The following is a 23,535-nucleotide window of genomic DNA, read 5'->3' as shown; positions in this document are numbered from 1 at the left end:
ACAGAATGTCGTCACTGGCACTCTGCAGGACTGCAAGCAGAAACACATTATTTCAGATGCTTTAGGGAAAAGCCTAATCACTTGCAACCTGCCCACAGGTTCAACAGCTGAAAAACAAGGTTGTAAATGAGAGCCTTGACTTTGCATCTGCCTCACTGCACCAGTTCTGAATGGGAAAAACTCAGCCCTCTTTCATCCTTAGAGAGTAACCTCAGCTCTCATTCATTAGGCGATGGAAAAAAAGAAGAGAAGCTGGCTTGGATCTGCCTGACACAATTTCCAGTTGCTTTGGACATTACTAATTATAGTCATCTTTATTTTTGACCTCTGATTACAGACTCTTTGCACATTCAGTCTGACTTGCAAAGCTAACATCTCTTTTCCAGTGGGCTTGGGAGGAACCTTACACCCTGCTCAAAAGCCACCACCCACACTCATATGAGCTGAGCAAAAGAAGATCAAAACATGGAAAGCATTTGCTTAAACATGCTCAATTTTATTTCCTTCTTTAGCAAGTGGCATAGATTAAGGGCAACAGTCCAGGTGAGAGTGTGATGTAAGCTCTTTTCCATGCATGTTAAGAGATGAGCTAACTGTCCTGTAAGGAAGCCTCATTTCTCACTGTTCTGACTAGCACTATATCCTCGGGGTTCAGATGCTGAAAAGCAGATACTCGGTTCAGTAAGATTAAACATGTCTGCACAACTCCAGTGCACCGTGCTGGGGGCTCACATCTCTGCAAGAGAAAGGAAAATGAATTTGAGGAGCCAGGCCAGCTCTATCTCCTAGAGGCACTGCAACAGCAGTGTAAACTTCTCTGATACTGCTTACTCAATAAAACAAGGCATCACAGGAGGGCTATGCAAATCTCTGAACTTTGAAGTACCACTGTGCTGTTGCCCCAAAGGGCCAGCTCTCTATCTCCACATACACAGGCAAGCATGTGTGCAGAGAGATACAGCAGCACCGCAGGTGTGAAATTTCTGATGTAATCAGGTCAGAAGCTGCTGTTACATGATTGTCGTGCTGCCTGCACAAAGGGTTAACAAGCTGTAGGCCATATCCTCAATTCCATACCCTATTCTATACCTGATAGGATCTGCAACCAAACCACCAGTTTTATTGCCTGCCTAGAGGCAGGAGGAAATTTTAGTCTTCTATAAGCACAATTTGAAACATCAGCGCCTCCAGCAAGGGGAAACCAAGATGTTAATTGAACTGAGCAGCCCAGGAGGGAGCTCCCTCTTTGTTAGCTGTAGGATTAGCACATCCCAAGACCATCATGGCAGGAAACATGAGGTAGCTTACGGAGTCTAAGTGGGATGTCTGCCTTTCATTCTACTGCACATAAACATTAAAGGTTACTTTAGCAGTAAACAATTATCTGTGACGACTCTCTGTTTTATCCCGTCTTCTCATGCCTGAATGAAAATCTCCTGATTACATTGCTCCTACACACAACAGGTTCAACGAGAAGGCAACTGCTACAAACACCTGCAGTTCTCCCCAATCTTCTCAGCAAATCCTGACTTTAAAACAATCAAATCTTTAAAAATTATATAGAAAAAAGAACTTCTACAGAAGAAAAACCCAGCAGATCTGTACAAGCATCAGCAGGGACACAGAGGGGTTCTGAAGGAATGCAACAGCATCAGTAACACAACTGAGCCTAGCATGGAAAGTCACTGGAATTTTACTTGTTAATTTAATGCTGAAGAAAAAGCAGCTATTCCTTGGCTATTTTGGAATATGACGTAGCCTAATGCAGTGGTAAGTTTGGAAACCCACTTAACAAGGGGATAGTGAAGCCTTATTTCTTCGGAGCTTTGCCATCATGCAATGTCATTTCTGGTATCACCCAGGCTGTCTGTATTTAAACAGGTAGCTATCTTTAATGGAAATTAACAAAAGTGGGCCCTACTAAGAATCAGTTCCTATTTTTAATGAGCTTCCACTTTGTTGATAGAGGAAGCTGGCCTGCATTTCAAGAAGAAACACCTTCAACACTGACATAACAACAGCAGGGAGACAGCTAAAGGGAACTAAGCTGACACTGTATTTTACCAGAAACAAAGTTGAACCTTATCTCAGCATCCTTTTGCAGTCCTGCTGAAACAATTCTTTTATAGCTGAATAAGTCTTGGTGAATTAACAGCTACTTGAGGGTGGTTTTTACTTATGGCCCATTCCCTTATCATATCCCATCCCATGCAGAGCATGCCATCAGGTTTCAAAAGTGAGATTCTGCCCAAGAGCCATACCTGCCAGGGATGCACTGGGTGTCACATGAATCCATGGAAAAAAAGCATGTTTTAAAACCCAGTGCTCAGAGAAGCTGTGGCTGCCCCATCCCTGGCAGTGTTCAAGGCCAGGTTGGAGGAGGCTTGGAGCAACCTGCTCTAGTGGAAGGTGTCCACAAACTGGATGAGCTTTACAGCCCCTTCCAACCCAAACCATTCTGATTCTATAATTCTGTGGCAGAGAGACCTCAAGTTTCTATAAATAAGAAATAATTTTGTACAGCATTTATATTTAATCTGGTTTTCACAAAGCAGCAAAACCACAACCACCAAAGCTATTTAAGTCTCTGCAACACAATATGCGATTGCGCGTCAATCCTGCCATCCAGCCCTGAAAGGTGAATCAATACTCATTCCAGCTTGTGGTGCACCGAGCAATACTTTGGGAGCTCCGGGGGTCCATGTGGAAAACAGCAGCTAGTCTGTAACAAGAAACTTCAGCTCCACAAGGCCTCAAGCTGCACGGTGCTGGTCTGGCAGCTCCGAGAGGGCTGAGGGTCGGGTCAGGGTATGCTCCATCACGTCCAGGGAGCGCTGCCTCCTCACTCAGGCTAAGCCTGGTGCTTTGTCAAAGCTTCAGTGTGATTAACTTTATGCTCTGTGGAAAACCATTCCATAACCTACTGATTCCTGCAGCACATTTAGTATGTCACAGCCGTTGGGTTCAGAAAGATGTAAAGAGATGTTTACAAAAATACCTCTGGTACCATTATTAGGAGGGTAAACACCTCCCAGACCTTCTGTGCTTCGTATTAACAACTGGTAATGCACAATCACCCTGCACAGACTTCATCCCTGTCGGATTTTGAAGCGTCAACTGGGTGCAGCCAATGAGGCGAAAAATGAGACCACAGTAAAGCAACAAGAAACACTGTAAACCATCTTTCAACTAATCAAGAACCACCTATAATGCTGCAAACATGAAACTGACTTTGTATGTATGATCTGTGTTTATTATTTTGCAGTATAAGCTAGTACTAAGCATTGTGGCAGCCTAGTTAAAAACCATAGCTTTGTAATTGCTAATATCACCAGAGACTGTGTGTCCAAGACTTGGCAATCAGAAAAAAACAGGGGGAGACAGTAGTGTCAAAAATAGAAAAATAGACTTTTCTATTTTATCTACTCTTATCTGAAAACTCATGGGGGGAGAAGGAAGGAGGAAATAAAAGAAGGAAGAAGAGGAGCTGGGGTGCTGCTTGGCAAGAAATACCCGTGTGTGTTGTGGGAGGGGGTTGAGAGGAGTTGAACGCTGCAGCCATTGACTGCAGGACCTGAGCAAACATCTGCTCCCCACAAGGAGCACAGCTCCCTGCAGGACTTCACTACGAGACTTCCAAATTGAGCTTGGACTTCATTTATTTGAGCAGTGTTTTAGGGAAGCTTCCCTTTCCTTTCTACCCTGTTTACAGATTTACTCAGCAAACTCACTTTGCCTCCCTCCCCAAATATATTCTGCCTTTTTGATCCTCTGTGTGCTCATGGACTCCACTCTGAGCTCAGCAAATAAACTCTCTGCTACACCTACTTCTAAAGTGCTGATTTCTGTAGAAGAATGACAGATGGAAGATCTCTCTCCTGCTTCATTTTTGGCAACTCTGCAGTCAGGAAATCACTCTAAATGTGCCCTCATTCTTCATTAACCTGAAAACCAGCTGTGTATCTATTGCTAAGAGTGCAAAACTAAAGATGTCTCAAACAAATCATGGAAAAGGCATGTGATTTGGGAAAACCTGCTCCATTTAATGTGTTGAGAGTCTCCAGTTCCTTTGCAGAAGGCTCCTACAGTCTTTATGACTTTAAACAATACCATTTCCATGTCTATCCTGATATTACACACAAGCCATAGGTACAAAACACCCATAATGGTCTGAGTGCTGTTATTTGATAAAAAACCAACACTATATATAGCAGTCACAATGTTAAATTATGAAACTGAACCCATTCACATGGAAACTTTGACAGAAGCCTCTCACAGAAGACATTTTCAACACGGATTCAAATCACTTATAAAAGAGAATTAAAAATATATAGAAAATACTTCAAGTACAGTCAAGTTAATGTGATATTTGTTGGCTGGGAACAGAGCAGGTGAAGAGCTGAGCTGGTTTTCTGGCAGCTGTACGAATCTGTATAAGGGAGATCGCCTGAAACTATAATAAACTGGTATTTATCATGATAAAATGTACCAACATGCAAAGCCACAAGAACCCTACAGCTCAGAATTTACAATGAGGGCTGTTCCATCCATAAAAGTTAATTCAAATCAAGGTGAAGGCTGGAAACTCACACCCATTATTCCCAAAGAACTCCCTGCACAGTTTTGCTTCAGAATAAGACTGGCCAATTGCGAAGTGGATTTGGCAAATTAAAAGACAAACTGTAAATAAAGGACAATATTTAGGGATAATGCTCATACAGATGGGAAGCTGCTTCTCAAAAGATAAAAGATGACAAACTCCTCGAAGAAGGAGATGATAAATCTTCATCTTTTTCTTGTAGGAACTCTCCCTACAATCCAGCGGCCTGTTCACAAAATGGTTTGTGTCTATTTCTTTTTTCCCAGTTGGTAGGAGTGATTTTCTTTTGTCATTTTTATTTATTTAAAAGACACTCCAATAGAATGATAGGGAATCAGGAAAACAGAGGAACTAAACCTGTTCCTCCAACATTTTTCATTGTAAAGCAGAAATTCCTGATTTGTGCTCTCTTGTTAAGAATTGGGTCTGCATTTGCAAAACAACCCAACAAAGAAGTGCCAGCTCCACTGAACTACTTTGTCATTCACAACCCAGAGGAAGGAAAGTCAACTGTAGGCCTAACGGCAAAGCTCTAGGCTTACATTCAGACAATAGTCTAAACAAAGCCTAACCTAGCACCAAACAGGCATCTAGTTTGTACATGGGAATTTGCAGAATGTTAATTTTGCCCCTTTAATATCAAAACTGCCATCTCTGTGGCTCTGAAATGACTGTGTGATGGGCTTTCATTTTACACACCCAGAAATTCATGGCACAAATGGGTAAGAGGTGGCGATCCAGAGCAAGTGACACTTGCCATCAGTCACATGAAAATCTAATGCAGAACAGATGCAAAACCACGTCAATATTGGCAGAAGACCTACCTGGATGACAGCAGCTCAATTCTTAATGTCACCGTGAGTGGCACTAAAGGACAAATGGACTCACTGTGATCCTGAAGCCACATAATATTCCTATAATCAGCTTAAAGCACACTGCCAGTCAACAGCCAGCAGATAGTAAACAGTTTGGCAAAGCTGTCCAAGCAATAATCAGGTTACTGGGAAAGAAATTACCAATCTTCACAGCAAATGACCCGGCATAACCCATCTCACGATCCCTAACAAGCTCTCCACATTTAACAGTATGGATGCTTACAGTTGCTTTCAACATTTCAAACCAAAGAAACCACTGCCTCATAGTCTTAATTGCCTCCCTCAGCAAGGCAGAAGGGGATTTGGAGTCTCCATAAATTCTTACTAGCAAAGAAATCAGGCCATTAATTTCCTAACATTCAGTCTACTAGGCTTATTTTACACCATTACTAGTCAAACCAGAGTCCAATAATGAGATGATCTCTTTGGAAATAATATTTTGCTTGGAGGAAAAAAAGAAACATCATTTTCATCTATAATACCCATAAATCACTTTATTTACGGACTACAGCTTGGGGACTCAGGGCCGGTCTAGTGATAGGATTTCTTTTCTATTTGCACCATGTCAGCATCTGCTCTCTTCATGTGAAAACAAAAAGCTGCCCAAAGACATTATAGCACTTTCACACCCTGAACCACCCACATCCCAAAGAGTCTGCCTAGTTTGCTTAGTTATAATCACACTACATTTTGCATATCCTAGCATTTTAGTATTGAAAGTTTTTAGGTGAATATATGATAACGCTGACTGGTAGAGCAGCTCTTATCCAACTTCGAACACATATTAAACACTTCTTTATTTGAAATGCTGAAGTCAAACACTCCAAGGCTTCTTTCAGAGTGATCACGCAGCAAAATGATGGGTATACAAGGTGAACACCAGTAAATACAGTCAGAAGTATCCTCCTCTCCCTAGACATGTTCTTCTGTTCAATTATACTGTGGTAGATACGGTTTGTTAAAGGATTTTCACACGCCTGAGGAGCCAAGTCTAGTAGGGATTTTTGTTTTTTAAAGAAACATTTTACTCCTATATATTCATAGTGCTTTTAAAGAGAAGCTCTGATTGTGCTGAATTACTGCATCAAGAAACAATCATCTCCAAGGTAAAAGGTAACAGAAAAATCACAACAGGAAGAAGAGAAATTATATTCCAGATATGAGAGCAAATAACACTACTTTCAAAGCATGCTGGGGGCTATACAGAGCCCATTTACTGCAGATAAGAATTCAGATTGGATTTTGGAGGTCTAATCTGAAACAAAGTCATAATATTCCTGGGGGTAAACAGCTCCAGAGAGCATCAGTGTTACAGAAAGAGGCTGCTTCGACCAAATTACCATCACTCTTACTCAAAGTCGCATCTTCTGGTTGTGTATTAACCCAATAATCTTGTATGATCTTCACCTCAGTCTATCATTTTCCCTTCACAGTAGCACAGGCCAGAAAGGGGATTCCAGAGTTCGAGCCCATTCTCTTGCTGGATTATAAAAATCACAGCGTAACCATATCACACAAAAGCTCACCCACTGGGACCCGATGCAAAACAAGGAGAACCAACACAAGGAAAGCAAACACGGAAAGCAAACAAACAAGTAAAATCCTTAAACAAAGAAGGAAAATCTTTGAAATCATCAGTCCATTCACTTTAGTGCTGTTAATTCACAATGATATTGATTCTTAGAGCACGTTCTAAATTTTCAACAAAATAAGTGTCATTTTACATGAAAAATACGACCTGCATTTGAATTTCTGAAGAGGAGCACAGATGTACACAACGCTTTGCATGTTAAATATGTGCCTTGAGAGTGCCTTCAATTTCACACGTGCCCATCTTTTCAATGGCAAATCTGTTCTGACATTGCTTATTGTACCAGGATCTAAAAAATTCGGAGCCATAGAGTTTTGATGGCAAACAGGCTGTCTACAGAGAGGCTCAACAGTGAGAGAAGGAAAAAATAGGCTGCTCGGTCGTCAGTCAGACTCTTTTTAATCAGGTTGAAACGCTTTGCTGCAGAAAGGGGGATTCAGTCTCCAATCCACATTCCCATCCCTCATGCTGCTTTCTTAATTAGCAGCAAGTGGACAACAGCTGTCAGTAGCCTGGAGGCCAGAAAGTTATCAGAAAAAGGAGCATGTGTAAAGGAGAGAGACACGGGGGCAGTCACAGAAAGGTCTGTTAAAAGCAAGAGTGGTCAATGCACGCAGGAGATCCGGCCCCAGCCGAAATGGCATAGTAGTGCATGGCCTCATACACTGACACGGAGAAGATGCTCTTCCTGCTGGCTTTAGTCTGGTTGCTTTAACATACGACTAATAGGAAAATTTAAACTGAAAATAGAAGGAAATGGGAAGGCTACCCTAATGTCTCGATGGAAATACATGGGGGTCAATTCAAAGGCATAGCGTAATAAAGTCTTCAAGATTGTTCCTGAGGTTTTAAGCATAAAAGTTGAAGCATGAGAGAGAGGGGGAGAAAAGATGTTTTACTTAAAACAGCAGAGAGAAACTCTGGCAGAAGATATGAACTTAACCAGAGGCAACTAGAAGCCATAACCTCAAACAGTACAAAAGAAAACTCTACCCAGTCATTATTTCTGTATTAAATCCTGCAAGCCCACGTCATTGGTTATGACCTTATTGCACCACATATTAGACTAATATGGATCAAAAAGAAATTTCTGCCCTAAAAAGATGATACCCTCTGGTCAAGCCATGTGCTTATCTGGCAACACAACTCCCCGACCCTGGATGATCAAGGAATAAAGTAATTGCTTCCCTGTTGGATGCACTGATTACTGTCATTTGTGGCAATGGGGAACTCAGCGCAAGTGTTAGCAATAAAATGTATTATTAAAATTTCCCACTGCCTATTTGTTAATGAAAAATTGCCATGATCCTAACTTCAGCTCCTTCAAAAAAAGCCAGGCTTCTGAATCTGGCTTTAACCTTCTCAGAAACCAGAGATTTGGAGCAATTTTTTGAGGCCTGTCTGGCAGGCTGCAGTTCTGCCAGTTCTAAATATATACCAGCTTTCTGAGCATGAACCTCCACAAGGGAAGCTGGGCTGAAGATGGAAGCATTTCCCCAAGCTGCCAGTAGTCTAGCAACACATCTACAAACCCTCATCAAATTAAGTGCTTAATTACAACTCAGACTTTGAGACTCTGGAAATTAGGATAATCTTCTGGGAAATTTATTAGTCTCCCACAAAAGAAATTGCAACATACAAGCCAAAAAAAGCACAGAGCTTGGTGAGTGTTAGCCCATCAAATCACACCTTGTACTAGATTCCTCACCCTAATTCCCAGAGAATATGAGGTGAGATCCGCAACTCCATTTCAGATTCTTGAGCCTCTGTGAAAGATGAGTATCAACATAACCAAGAGGTTAAACCATGAACAGTAGTCTCTTGTAAACAGTTGAGAAATGTTTGAGAAGAGGTGATGGAAAGCTAACTGTGCACAGACCTTCTCACACATTACTTGGGGAGTGTAATAGAGGCAGGGTTGCAAAGGGCACTGCTTGGAGAAGGTCTCAACACAGCCACTCATCACACACCACCTAAATTTTGCCAGCAAATCACGGCTACAGCCCTGCTCTGTTCCTCTAGGTGGCATGCTCTGTGCACACAATATAACTTGCATCTTCTCACAAATGGAGATGCCACCACTAGACAGCTCATCTTCCCTTCCTACTACCTAATGAGATCCGAGATGCCTTAAAAACATGAACTAACAACCCACTCACAGGGTATACAGCTCCAGTGATAAACTGAAAAGCCCACAGAAGCTTAGGGAGAAGTGGACATCATCTGATCAAAGTTCTATCATACCAGTAAATGAAACACAAGCAGAAGTTGTACTCACTATTGTCACCTCACTACAGGCAACACTCTCCATCGTCACCAATCATGAAGTAAAATGAACAGAATAAATGCTTGCACAATGCTCTAAAAATGTAAACTCTAGATAAACACTAAGCATTACACATTTCCCTCTTTGATTCATGAAATTACTGCATCAAAGGAAATTGAATCTTGTTCTCAAAATAAGCCAGAACATCCCACATTTCCCATTGCCACCACTCTCATAAGACATGACCTGAGGAGCACATTCAGCGCAGGAGAAGCTCTACTGCATGGTGTGTGTACGCTTCTTTGCTGTGACACATGCACCACTATTTATTGGCGCATTCGTATACATCTCCAGGACAACCCCACTGAGTCAAAACCTTGTGACACAGGCTTAGACACGTGCATAACCATCAACGCGAGTGCATGCGTCAAAAACCTGTAAACTAAGAGAAACAAAGGGCAGTGGAAGGTTACAAAGAAGAAATCACATCCTGGTATCAAGGATAACAAGGAACAATAGAAAATGAAAAGCGGTTAAACACAGAGCTCAAACGCAGAGTGAAGGAAGGAACTGAACTTGGGTTGGAAGTATCTCAGAAGCTGAGCTAGGAAGCAATTACACTGGGTGTACTTGTACAATACATCAGCTATAGATGAAAAGGTTTTCCCCTTCAGCAGCACATCTCTGCCTACCCAGCTTCCAGGCAGGTTCACATTTGGAGCACAGTACTTCTCATTTACTCGTTTTCTTGAAGCGATGGAAATCTACGTATGGGTCTTGACAGAACTCAGCTCTGTGATTTAAAACAGAGGATATAACAAAAAGGTCCAAATTTTTCCTGATGAGGACATGACTCCATTTCAGGTGTGTCCCATCTAATACAGGGCTTGGTGGAAATCCAGCCTAAGTAACACTGGTGCCACAAGGCTCGGAAATGCTAAAAGCCATGAGATGCCTACTTTCAGAGACAGAAACTGCTACATTAACTCAACATGCGATAAATCAAATAAATTCGTATCCTGGAGCAAGAGTCTGGGGAGTGTCCAGACAAGCCCTTACAAACAGTACCTAGCCTGAAGTTAAATACTTCTCTGTAAACTGTCCTACAGGGTTTGAGACCGTAAGAACTAGAAACTTTTTCCAATATAAAATTCCAAGCGAGTGAAACTCTGAAAGCAGCTCTTGACACAGCTTAACCATGCGTTGGTGCTGATCATTTAAGCTCGCACTGCTTCCTACTGATATTCAGGCTTTCACAGGATTTTTCATATGGCTTACTCATAATGAACAGCTGCTCTGGCAACTGCTGCAGTCAGCATGTACTTCCTGCCTTGAAAAAGAAGTCATCAATACATCTCCGTACAGAAAATTGTACTCTCTTTAAAACAATTCATGATAGGGTTTAGATATCAACTGGCTACATGCCATCGACACTCCCTTCAACAATGGTTACACCCTCTATACAGCTAAAAATGAAATAGCTGAAAAGGAAGACGTTTTATACAAGTTCCCAGGGTAAAACACATCTGAGAGGCACTGGTCTGGGACTCACATTGTTCTACTGAAAGAATAAATATCTGAGTCCAAATTGTACTTCCTTCACCACCTTCCCAGACTTGCACAAGAAGAAAAACCAGCTGAGCTTTCCTTTTACACTTCTGGTGCTCTCCAAGAGAACAAAATCCCAGCATTTTATAGAACTGTTAAATGAATAAGAAATGCTGCAGATTATGATTTACCCTTTTGTTAGCACTGCTTGTAGCACCAGTGAGACTGGAGAGCTCTGAAACACTTCCAGTGTTGACTTTACACTGAATACAAACATTGAGTGATCTGCCTGTGCAGTGAGTCCTCAACCACAGAGATCAACTCGCAGCAATGCTGCCTACAATGCCGCCAGTGAGACCAGGTGTCAAGACAAACATCATTGTATTAATTGCATCTGTTGATTAACCAGGCCAAGAACAGCCTTGTTTCAATCACAGGCTTTATAAGCCAGTACTGAAACGTTACTGTAAGTGTTGAGACGGATGAGTCAACAGATAAAATACAAAAGCCTCTGTAAAGAGACTCTTGCTGGAGTAACTTGATAAGCTGCACAGCTACTCAAAATGATGGTCTTTATTGACATAGCTTGCTCATATAGTCCTTAACTTGGTTTTATGTTTCAGTCTTGTTTTTTGCAAGCTTTCCAGTCAAAGCTAGGCAAACACACACATACTGTTACCTTTGCAAAGGTGAAAGATGGGTAAAGATGTGTAACTCGCACAAAAATAGTTTAAAACGTTGTGTTAGATACTAATCCTGCACACTTGAGGAGCTTACAATGGCTCTCATCTCTATTTGGGATGCTTTCCTTGACCTTGTGGAGTGAAAGACCTTTCAAACCACCAGATAAATATAATACTGGAGGCTCAAGGGTCAAACCAAGGCACGAAGCACTGGCCACACACCATGGACAAGCCTCTCCTTCCATTCTTACTCATCCGACATGATCCCTGCAATGCCACTTAAGGTCACCAGATTCAGGTTACTGAAAGCATGACATTTTAAACCTGATCTCTCTCTCATCCAAACCCATCTGCAAATCATCTTTTAAGGCTGAGATTATTCATTCTGGAGGAATTATCCACTAATCAGTTTTTATCTCCCAACTAGCTCCTCATGCTTGCAGCTAGCCAAGAGCTCGGTCTGGCAGGGGTTTTTGTTCCCTCTGCTCTTACTAGAGGCCATGGTAACACAAAACAGTCTCCCACAGGACACGCTTTTAAATACATTTGATGGCAAGTCCATGACCAAAGGTTAAGGAAACTGGCACCAATTTAGCAGCCAATACTTCACGTAGCCAGGGTACAGAGGCAAAAGCAAAGCTTCAAGTTATGAATTGCTTTTCCTGGGCTGAGCACTAGTTCTTTCCATCTTCTTGCATAGGGAACTGCTCTGTGTGCTTTTGCCCCACCACGATTTTTTTTGAAGCAGGATGAAAACTAGGGAAAACCAGAATGCTCCACAGGAAAAGGAGGTAAGGACTCCAGTACTTCCCCCAAAGTACACATGCACAGAAAAAGGTCAGCACTGCTTTTTGGCTCTTACACACACTTGTTCACTAGCCTGGCTGCTATTCTGTTCAGCATTTGTCAGTCAAGTGTGAAACTCAAGAGAAGTATGTGGTCAAGTGAGTCAATACACTGGGTTCCTCAAGTCCTTCTCCCCTACTTATTATAGCTCATCCTTTGCTGCAGCCCTGCCCCATTCCAGGAAAGCATTTTGTATCGACTGCTCATCTGCTATGAAAATGGTTTGTTCCACTCACTCACACATAGTATGAACCAGCACAACATTCATTTACATCTCTATCTCCCACAGCAGATATTTCTATTCAGCAGGGGCATCACAGTAAGATGTGTCCTTCATTTGCAAGTATCATGCAAAAAAACCCCAAATCCAGGCAGATAAGTTCCCTCCTGCATCTTACCCAGAAGCCAAGGCAATTACTGCACAACTTCCAGTTTGCATCAGGAAACACAGCAAGATAATGATCCTGGTTTATGTAATTTTCAGCTCTGAGGACTGTGTAAAAACAAAACCAAACAGAACTCATCCGGATTTCTCCTGACAAGCAAATTGCTGAACTGGCCAAAAATCCTATTTTACCCACTGCAAAAGAGAAATTCTGGAGATTCTTCAGCTGGTATGATTGAGGATAAAGGGCATTTTACGGATGTACAGTGAGAGTATTTTGGGAAAGAGAGATGCTTTTAATTCCCTCTGGTTCATTTAATAAAATTTAAACATCATAGCTTAAAATAATCCTGGCAGACAGAACAGGCCAGACCCTCGGATCCAATATCCAATCCATCAAAACTATTCTCTATCCTCTCCTTGAGTAAAATAGCAGGGATGGAGAAAAAGAATCCATTTACACAGAAGAGCAGAAACCTCTCTACCCAGACCCATTTGTTTTACTCTGCAAATATTGACAGATGAGTAATGAAAACTGCTGCAGACACCGGCTCCTCTTCAAGGCAGCATCAGTTAATAAACCACAACCACAGCTGCAAAAATATTAAGGAATTTAACTAAATGACTCCTTCAAGGGCACAGGATTGCAGGAGGAGCCAGTTTCTGTGCTTTGTTATCATCCCAAAGGTTAAGATTAACACAAACCAGTGTTGCTTTTCTGGATTGAAGAGCTCTGAAAAACAATTTCACTAAATGTGTCCAACCAAGTATTAATATTTCTAGCATGACTTTTTCTCCAGTATGATAACATTTGAACCTTAGTGGCCTATGTTGCCGAAGCTTTTAGATGTGAAGTACCTCATCTGAGAAGTATTGCATGATAAAAACAAATTAAAAGAATAGTAACAATTAAACCCACATCCTGTTAGCTCTCCCCACAGGACAAGCCACAGCACTGATAGCATTGCCAAGAACGGTGTTTTGCATGAGTTAGGAACTTTGGATGCCAGACTCGGATCAGAACCTCGATCAACTGCCATGTTAACAGCACGTGTGTGCTGGGAGTGACTTCAGAATCAGTTCTGCTTTCATTTGATGAGGGATATTTATTTTGGATATTGTATCTTTGGAGCTCCAACAGACCAGATGGCCAAGGGCTGCAACCTCAGATGCTATTATTTATACCAGCCCTAAGTACTTACAGAACTTGAGAAGTATCAAAACAACGACATAAGTTAACAACAACCTTCCACCATCGTTTTGGTTGTTACTAACACACTTACACACCTTGCTGCCAGAGACTCTCAGGATTTATAGATCAACTTATCTGCCCAGCTGCCAGAAATTATCCCTCAGATGTTTCCTTAGTTTTCTCTTCTCTATCATGTTAACAGAACACAAAGTGTAAAATACACATTGAGGTGGTAACCCTGAGTGCAGACAACTGCGGTCAACATCCAGGTAACCATTTTTAACTTATGCACGTAGTAAAAAGCCACAATAATCCTGACAATCCCAGGCAAAGACATGGCTTTCACCAATGTCTGATCCAAATGATGGTTTAGATCCCTTGAACCTTGGCACTCCCCAGGCTGCCAGCCAAATGGAAGCTCAGAGTTCTCCTGTGTATCACTTGCGGTATTCCTGATGTCTCCAGGGAGCCCTAGAAGTGAAACGTACACCTCAGATTTGAGGTCTAATGAACAAGGCCGTAATTCAGGATAAAACTGAAGAGTAAAAGCTGCCAATGCAGAATTTATACAAGTGCTTTCACCCGAGACAGACGGGAGCAAACCCATCTTTGTTTAAAGACTACCTGGAAATGTACACAGACATAATGAGAGCTAAATTCTCTCTTCACATGGTTTTAAAGGGTTCATTTGCCCTGCCATTTTTACCAGGATACTCTGGCTTTTAACAGCAACCCACTCCTCCACTGGCTCCTCTGAGGTGTCCCCAAAAGACACATATACTTGCTTTTTTTCCAAAGGATTTTGCTTTTCCGTGGAATTCCCTGTTCCTGACCAACCAGTTCACAACTCAAGGAGTCTTTGTTCTAGCAGCAAAGGAAAACATTATTTTTTTACCAACCAGTGCTTTTACCTTTCAGCCTGATGCCAGATCATGGGCTGATGGAATGCAATACATCATGTCTCCCTGAGCTGAGCAGCACAAGGGGAAGCAACATTAAAAGGTCTAGTATCTATCTCATCCCTGGGAACCAACAGCGAATTAGATAAAACATTATCAGCTCACAGACCCACCACTAGCATCAGGGTTAATATGAAGTGAGCTCCTGCAGGCATCCCCTTTGTGATACATAAGGTCCTTCCATTAGTTCTCCCAGCAGTGACCTGCATGTGAGATGGGATTTTTTTGGAGGGAAGGGGTCTTCTTCCAACCCGTTTCCTCCCTCAAGTGTCATGTTGTCCGAGAGGTGCACACCATGGCCTAACAGCACGTTTGCTTTAGGGCTATGAGAAACAGGCATGCCAAAGTGAGGACGACAGTGAAGAAAAGCCTTCCGAGCTCTGCCTCAACCAAAGATGCAGTGTGCCCTTTTCTAAATCAATGCATTCCACTTCATGTAACTATAGTTTCAAGCAGTATCTAAAATTTCAGTGAACAGCTTCTCAACAGGACAGAAAATTGCCCAAGGTTGGGATTCATCTCCCCAAACTTAGCTGGGTAAATGCAAGGCATTAGGGCCTATGCTAGTCATGGTCACCACAGGCTTTTCCTACTGTCTCTGGTGAAAGGTGAGCACTTCTAACCCAATATAACCAGTATTAAATCTGCTGGAACTAGAAATTATTAGAATGGAAATCATACATAAAAAAATATCTCAGACTTGGTATACCCCAAATAGTACCTATTTCAGTATAGGTGCAATTTTGAGCCAGCTTCACAAAACTGACTAATTCTGAGCAAAGGTATTCTCAAATCACCATAAATCTCTCTTTCATGAACTTATCTTACCTTCATCACTACAACAGACCAAACTGACAGAGCAGGAGACAGAAGTACCACTGTTCCCAGTGCCAAAGAGCTAACAGCTATTCATGGAGGAAACAGAAAAACTAAGCTGAAAACAGAGAAAATCCCCACCTGTTTCTGTCAGTTAGGCTCTCCAAGGTATTGCTCATAAAGAGACAAGATGTGACTTTCAGATGCATAATAGCTTTGGTACAGCAGCCCTGGAGAAGCAATTCCAAGCAGCAGCAGAGTGAACTCAACCCCTGCACCACTCATACCATGCTCCATGAAAAATCTGGCATCAGACTTGACGTACCATTTCATGTGACCTTTGTAGGGATATTTATGCAGAGAAACCACCTCCTGCACAAACCAGTGCGCTCCATTTTCCTTTAAGTCCCTGTAAATTCATAGATGAGCTCTAACTAAATATGCTGTAGTCCTCCATAGCTCCTCAAACTTATTATTCTTGTAGATAATTCAGTTTAAAGCTTCTTCTAATGAGAAAAGCAGAAAACATACACTTCAAAAACATAAAAATGGAAACATACACATAACCAGGGATATCTAATTTCCCTGTACACAGAAGTTGCAGCACACATCACTCCCAACAAAGAAATGCAAGGTTGCATTGTTAATCAGAAAGTGGATGGGAACCGCCTGCACTTTATCCCCCATATTCAAATTTACTAAGTAAGTTAATAGAGCACAAAATGAAAGGCCAATATATCACCCAAGGAAAAGTGTGTTTCAAACAGTATTGCCCTGCTAACTGAACCCCACCGTTGGATGGATTCACTGAGCGCTGCTATCTAGAATTGATTGGAATGTACTACACAACCAGAACAAAAACATTGATTTCCCTGGGTGCCCTTTACTGATGTTGGGTTTGTAAAGGAAACTTTCTAAATATGGAATTAATTCCTGAGGCAATTTTAGCACCTTGTTCAGTATGGACAGGACAGATTGGCAAACTGAGCAGCACAATAAAAACATCAAAAGGAGGGGATAAAACAGTGTATGCTGGACACTGTGAACATGCTCCTTTTGCTCCCATTTTAATTGTTAAAGACTACCTGCAAACGACAGTGTAACAGCTACAGAACCACATATTCAGTCTCTCGGTAAAATTCTATCAAGGTTTAATCAACCAACTAAGTTGCAGCATCTGCTTACTCCAACTTTACCAGCTGTGAGTACCTATTATTTGATTTTAACCTCTACTGATTTTTTCTTTCTTTCCAGAAGCCTAAAAAGAAAATTCTCATCTATTTTCTTTCAAAACCCAAGATTTTTGTACATGTGAGGGATGAAAATTAAAGCTCTTGTTTAGAATATAAATAAGACTGGTTCAGTGAACGTTATATACGCAACAAAATACATCCCCACATGAAAGCTTGAAAGAATGAGAGCATGGGAGTGCTCTCCCTCAGCAGAATAATGAATTACTATTTCCTTAGACACACTGATGGCCACACCAAGATGTATCACAAAATGCACAGTATTTTCATGACACCCGAAAAGCTCCACACAAAGCAGCAGAGACCATCACCCAGGTAATGTAAGCTAATGCAAAACATGCATTTGCTTATTTCAAAGAACCTCAGCCCCATAATTAAGAAATTTCTTCTTTGGGTGCCACACAAATGACCCTATCAATGGTATAAAAGGGGAACCAAAAAAGAAAGAAAGAAATGTAAACCCAAAATGCTATCCGAGGCTTAGAATTGCCATATAGCTCTTGCCAATTCTCAAATCTTTCCTAAATATGGTAAAATAGAAAGCAAGTACAGGAGAACCCATTCTCTCAAATCTTCACAACACTAAGTGAGTGAACGCTCTTATATGGACCATCTTTTTCTTGTACTTGTTTCTATTGACTTTTTCCTTGCTCTCAACATGAAAACATCATCTTACAAACTCCAGAGAAAGTAAGCTATGGTAGCAGCTAGAACAGCAAACAGATTTACCGTCAAGAGACTGTTTCAAAGCCGAAGAGCTTTAACTGGCATATGCATCACAACTACCAATAATCTGACCCATCAGCTTTCTCAGGTTGCTTCACAGAATACGTGGGGACATCGTTTCTATCCCACACAGATGAAATTGTTTGCTCTATCAAGGTCACACACCATAACAAGAGACTGGAAACGTATTTTGAAGAGTGGATGCTACAGGTCAGGTAATATAAATATAGCTGTGAATTTGTCAGGCTGCAGTAACGTGGATAGCAGAACTGCAGAACATTCCTTTGGCAGCACGTCCCAACCTGCAGGATTCCTGCAGCTTTTCCGGATTGCTGAAATTTATCTTCTGTCTCTTCACCTTGGAACAGACTCTGTGAAAGCTGCTGGGAGCCTCCTCCTTGCCCGCTTTCCCTTTTTGTTATCCGTCTGTCTTTTCCTCTCTGTCCTACTTGCCCACCATTCCCTTCTCTTCTAACATCTGTGGGCTGCACATCCTCTCACCTCCTTTCTGCCCTATCCAATCATTCCATCAACAGCTCCACTTGTGATGTCCCTTCTTCCTACTCTAGCTACCTTTTCATACACCTTGGAGTTCTTGGGCTGCAAATTCAAACTTACGAAGGCAAATAAACCTAGCTTTCCTCCAACCAGCTCTCCTTTTTCCTCTAATCCCTACTAAAGCCCTGAGAACGACACACGGTTCTCCATTACCATACCTCATCCCATTTTGTTTTGTTTGTTTTAGACAAAACTGACAAAAGTAAAGCTAATATTCTTGCAAGAGCTGTATGATTTTAATACTCCTTTAGTATTGCTTCCATGACAATGGCTGAATCCTATAGTTTGCTAATGTTAATGAAGAAAAAAAGACAGACATAACACCAAAGCAGAAATTTACCAAATATTGAGGCACTTACAGCACAATAAATTGCTTTCAGAGAGAAAAGCCTATTCTGTCACAAATTTGAGAAGCTGAAGGATCCTTCTCCATGCACAGGTTGTTCTCCAGATAATGTAAAGCCTCCACAGTATGAATATAGGCTGGAAGGAGTCATTTCACTGCCAAGCAACAGTTCACAGAGGTCAATAGCTCTGCAAACTGGCAAAAGACCCCAAAACTCCAGGTCTCTAATTTCAGCAGAAAAATGCTGGGATGATTTGCCTTGGAAAATGGAACCAGTTATATCCTCTACATGTACCCAAACCCTGCAAAATGATGGGTGTGGTGAGGAGGAGAGAGAACGGCAGCTATTATATTACCATACCTGTAGCTCTGACATGTAATTTGTTGGTTTTAATATACGACATAGCTTCTGGAGTTTTATCTGGCCCAAAGACAGGAGATGCTTTCTATCACCTTTTCTTTGCTGGGGTTCAAGGATCTTTCAAAACTGATGCTATGGTAACAAACAATTACAGCTATCAGCTCGCAGTAGCCCATCTGACAGCTACCTAGACATCTCCTGTAATATACGTAATGACTGAGCGCTCAAATTGAATCTGATTAGCCATCAATACCTCTGCCAAGGAGACAGGAGTTTCTTTAATATAAAGTCTAGAAAGTTAACACTTCATGCTCTTCCACATGCAGTTAAGATGCTGTAAGCTTATGAATTGAATGCCCTCCTTTTGAAGGATTTCTAAGTCAACAGCAAAGCTCATTTTGTCAATTCCACTCAAAGGTTCCAACTTCGGAATAAATAAGGTGTTAATGTCTATATTTGTAAAAGACCCACACCTTTGCATCAGAGTCTATCTAAAAGCAGTTACAGATTGACTACCTTCCCTAGAAACAAACAGCCAGGTTTCTTCCACTCATGCAACACAGGGCAACAAGTAAAAGCCACGCTGACAGCCCGCAGGTTCCTTACATATAGGAAATGTTCCCTGCAAGTGAAGCAACAGACCTTTGTGAGGGACATTTGTGTATGATCTTGACTGACAATGAACTTCCACTCATCTCTGCTTGCCAGGAGGTCAGCAAGAGCCAGTAAGAGTTACCACCACATAAAAATCCCACCAATAGATATATTTAGTCATTGCGGTTCAAGGAAAACGACTGCTTGCACTGAAAATAAATTTAGCAATTGTTTCAGTTTCTGCTTCTTCAGTGACTAAGGCACAGCCCAGCTGCTTCACATTCCAGAGGACTTCAGCTGTCTTTTTTCTCCACTCCTTGTCCACTTCCTTCTTACAACTGCTCAGACCATCTCAATCTTGCAGCAGTTATCCCACAGGCTACATTTCTGAACACTCCAATCTTGAAGCTATGCAACAGAACACCTGCCAAGCCTATGATAACATACTAAAAATGCAAAATTCTGCTCTTTGTGCCATTTAGTGATCATCTTGTACCTGCATTTTGCCTCTACACAAAACTAAACTGAACTGTTGATGCTTTTTAAGCAGGTTAAAACAAAACACACATGCTGAGTAACATATACATGCAGTAGGTGCTAAAATACCAAGTAAGGAAGACTTGGAACTGAACTGCCTTTACGGTTGTGAAGTGAGTCTTTAGAAGAGTTTAATTTTCATATTCCAAGACACTTCACTGACAATTTTTACTTCATTTGAAAACCAGCAGTAAAGCAGCACTTACGCTGGTCAACTGCAAAACTTAACTGGAAAGCCCTCGCTTGTACTGGAGAACACAGTACAGTGGTGAATGCACAACTGAACTGAGAAAGAGCTCTGCCCAGTAACTCACCTGAGCATAAATGACACAAAGGGAAACTGCAGAAAACTGTATAAGTGTAAAAAAAACTATGCAGGATAATTACCTTCCATAGCATGATCCAAGAGACGATGACAGTTCAAAATATATCCTTTCCAAAACTGAGATCCCTGAGAATCTTGATGTTAATACAGACATATTCACAGATGCATAATTCAGAATCATGTAAATTGATGCGGAGGGCTCTGGACAAACATAAACTTCCTATAAAGATGGGAATAATCAGGCCTCCTGAATGATTTCTTCTATTTTTCCGTTTTCCTTCAGACAGAGTTCTCCTGGGATTAGATGCTTATACTACAGAATGAGACTTCAGAGGTGAATTTGCTTATCAGGCAAACGCTTATGAGTAAAAGGTGAAAACAACAGCATTTTGTGTCTGTTGGGAACAAATACATCCAGTTGAGTCCTGAGCAGAATACAGATGACTGACTGCGTGTCAGGTAGCTAGCACTTAAAACAGTTATCTCAAACAACCTTTAGCAGACAGCTATTGAAAAAGCAAGCTTACAAGGGATATGAACACCCTGCAAGAAATTACAAGATGAAGATTGAAAACATCAAGTAGAATAAATCTTCAAAGTATGGCACCCATATGTTCCTTGGTTTTAATAAAGAGTATTTTTGACTGGACCTGCTTCATGGAAGAGCTTGGTTTAGACCTGATGGTATCTAACTGCTCCCTTATTCTCCCTGAATGATGCAGAATAGTTCAATTCCCTGGAGCATGCAATCCATCAGGTAAATAAATAGAGGAATTCATGTATTGCCATGGCAACAGGAAACCCAAGCACCATATGTGACCTTCTCCACTCCTTCTTGGCATCCTTATTTGGGATTTTAGATCAAAACTATAAGACTAACTAGGGTGAGAACAAATATTTTCTGACAGTGAAGATGAAACATCACAGTCCTAGACTAAAGAAGAACCAGTACTGGATGCCATTCCTTCTCCTCAAGTCAGTAAGGGTTTTGCTTTGAAAAAGTGTTCAGAAGCCTGCTGGTTGGAGCCTAACATAGCAGGAGGCCCAATACTAGTGAAAACAAAATATACCATCTTATTCTACATGACCAGATGACTTCCCTACACTCCAAAGCAGTGCTGTGAATTGCTGCTCTATGGTGACCTTTCTGTTGATGAAACAGCAGCACTGAGAGGCTCCAGAGGGAGTCTTGTCTTCTCCTCTTTGGTAGGCAGGATGGTAGCTGTTATCATTAATTCTTGTTTTTTATTAAGTGCCAACAAGGCATTTCATTTAAGGACTCAGGGAGAAGACGTATGTAAGATCTCATGGGATCTAGCCCTGGAGGGTAACACTTCTTTCCCCAGCAGCCTGACTGCCTAGGTATGAGAGTCAAACCAAATCCCAAGCCCATTCTGAAATTCATCAGAGTGGCTTGTTATCAGGCAAGAACCTATTTTATTTACCACATAATGGGGTTTGCCTGTTATTTCCCTGCCCATAAGAAAAAAACAAATTCAAATGTACACAAATACACAGACCTTAGACCTCATCGCATTTGTTTCACGACTGTATCCTTTGTTCTGCAACTGTACACATTTTGACAACTATCCCAGAATTACTGGGTATTACAGCCTGTGTTTATTCGGTGATGCTATTAACCAAACTGTTTGTGTCAATCAGAAGTTCAAACACTCAGAACCAGTGATCAACACTGTACTGCACTGAAACAGCTGGCTTCCAGTCCTCCTTCCCTCTCCTTCCCAGTCTCTTCTTCTTCAGCTTATATTTAGACTGGATTTTATTATTTTATTTTAAATGCTCTTCTAAAGAAACCAAAGCACAAGCAGTTGAAAGAGGACAATTTCCCAGACTTGTAGTTTCTCTCTTTCAGTAAACGGCCACTGCAAGACACAGGTACTAGAAAGTATGCCTCCACAAGAAGCCTTCACCCACTGCATCTTCAACCCTATGTTTACAGCACTGACCTGGGGATGGATCCTGCATGATGTCTTGAGTTCTTCAATGAGAAGTCAGTGTGTTGCAAGGCCGGGTCTCTAGGCTGCACAGTGTATGATTTTTGTATGCTATCTTTTGGCCTTTCTACTCTATTGTTTATGGAACCGTGCTGCGTTTGTGTATGTCTACAGTCATCCTCCTGCTTTTGAACTCTTCACACTGTGCCTCTGGTGGGGAGTTATATTTACTATTCTCACAGGGTTATTTACTGCACACGAATAAACAAAACCTGATCACTTACTTATACATCTGTAATTACTGTACACAGCACTATCAGCATTGACTAGAACTCCAAGCCAAATTCACTTCTAGCATAAACAAGTGGCAATTATTTTAGAGCTGGCCCCAGGTCTATATATGCTGCTGACATCTCCCTGACTCAGTTTTCCACTTCCCAGACAAACAGTTGCAGCGATATACCAGTAAGCATTGAAAAGACATAGCCAGAATCCCAAAGCAAAGTGCTGTGTTGCGATCCTATGTAAGGGATCGTGCACCAGATTAACCTACGATATTTCTGGAATAACATTTGTCCCATGATGTGATGCACACTTGTGAGACAGTAACTTAGCACTAAGAGCTGGAAACATGCCTATGTATTGCACTTAAAAGCCGGCTGCTAGGCAGCCAGTCTGCTCATCCCTGGAGGCCGCTCCAGAACCTGTATCATGGGAGCACATATTTGTACACAGCACAGCACAGAAGCCAGAACAAACCAGGAATGAATGATCAAAACCAGAGAGCACTGCTACCAACTTTACTCCTTTGAAACAGGAATCTTTCCTAAATCAGTGGCTGCTGTCCTGGAAAGCCTGAACGCTGCGCTCACACATCCAAACTCAGGATGCTACCCTACGTTTCCCAGTAGGAAACTGCCAAGCTATTCCTTACAATAAGAAATACAAACCAGCATTGATTTTTCTCTGCTAATTAAATGCAGCATAATTAAACTAAATAACTCTGCGGCTTGATTTGCAAAACACTAATTGAATCTTTAAAACTACTACTCCCGCTACACGAAAAAACGGGGGCATTCAACCATCTAAAGTGACAACTGAGAACCAGGCACGACTCCAGCA

At 41.5% G+C, this 23,535-nt stretch overlaps 1 protein-coding gene across 2 annotated transcripts in view; it reads right to left on the bottom strand.

Moving 5' to 3' along the window:
* RAPGEF1 (Rap guanine nucleotide exchange factor 1) overlaps nucleotides 1-23,535 on the bottom strand; it is an 83,136-nt gene that overhangs the window by 58,689 nt on the left and 912 nt on the right. The window lies entirely within an intron of this gene.

The sequence above is a fragment of the Psittacula echo genome (genome assembly GCF_963264785.1).
Source record: "Psittacula echo genome assembly, chromosome: 16".
Lineage (NCBI taxonomy): Eukaryota > Metazoa > Chordata > Aves > Psittaciformes > Psittacidae > Psittacula > Psittacula echo.
This window is presented reverse-complemented; position numbering and strand designations above follow the sequence as displayed.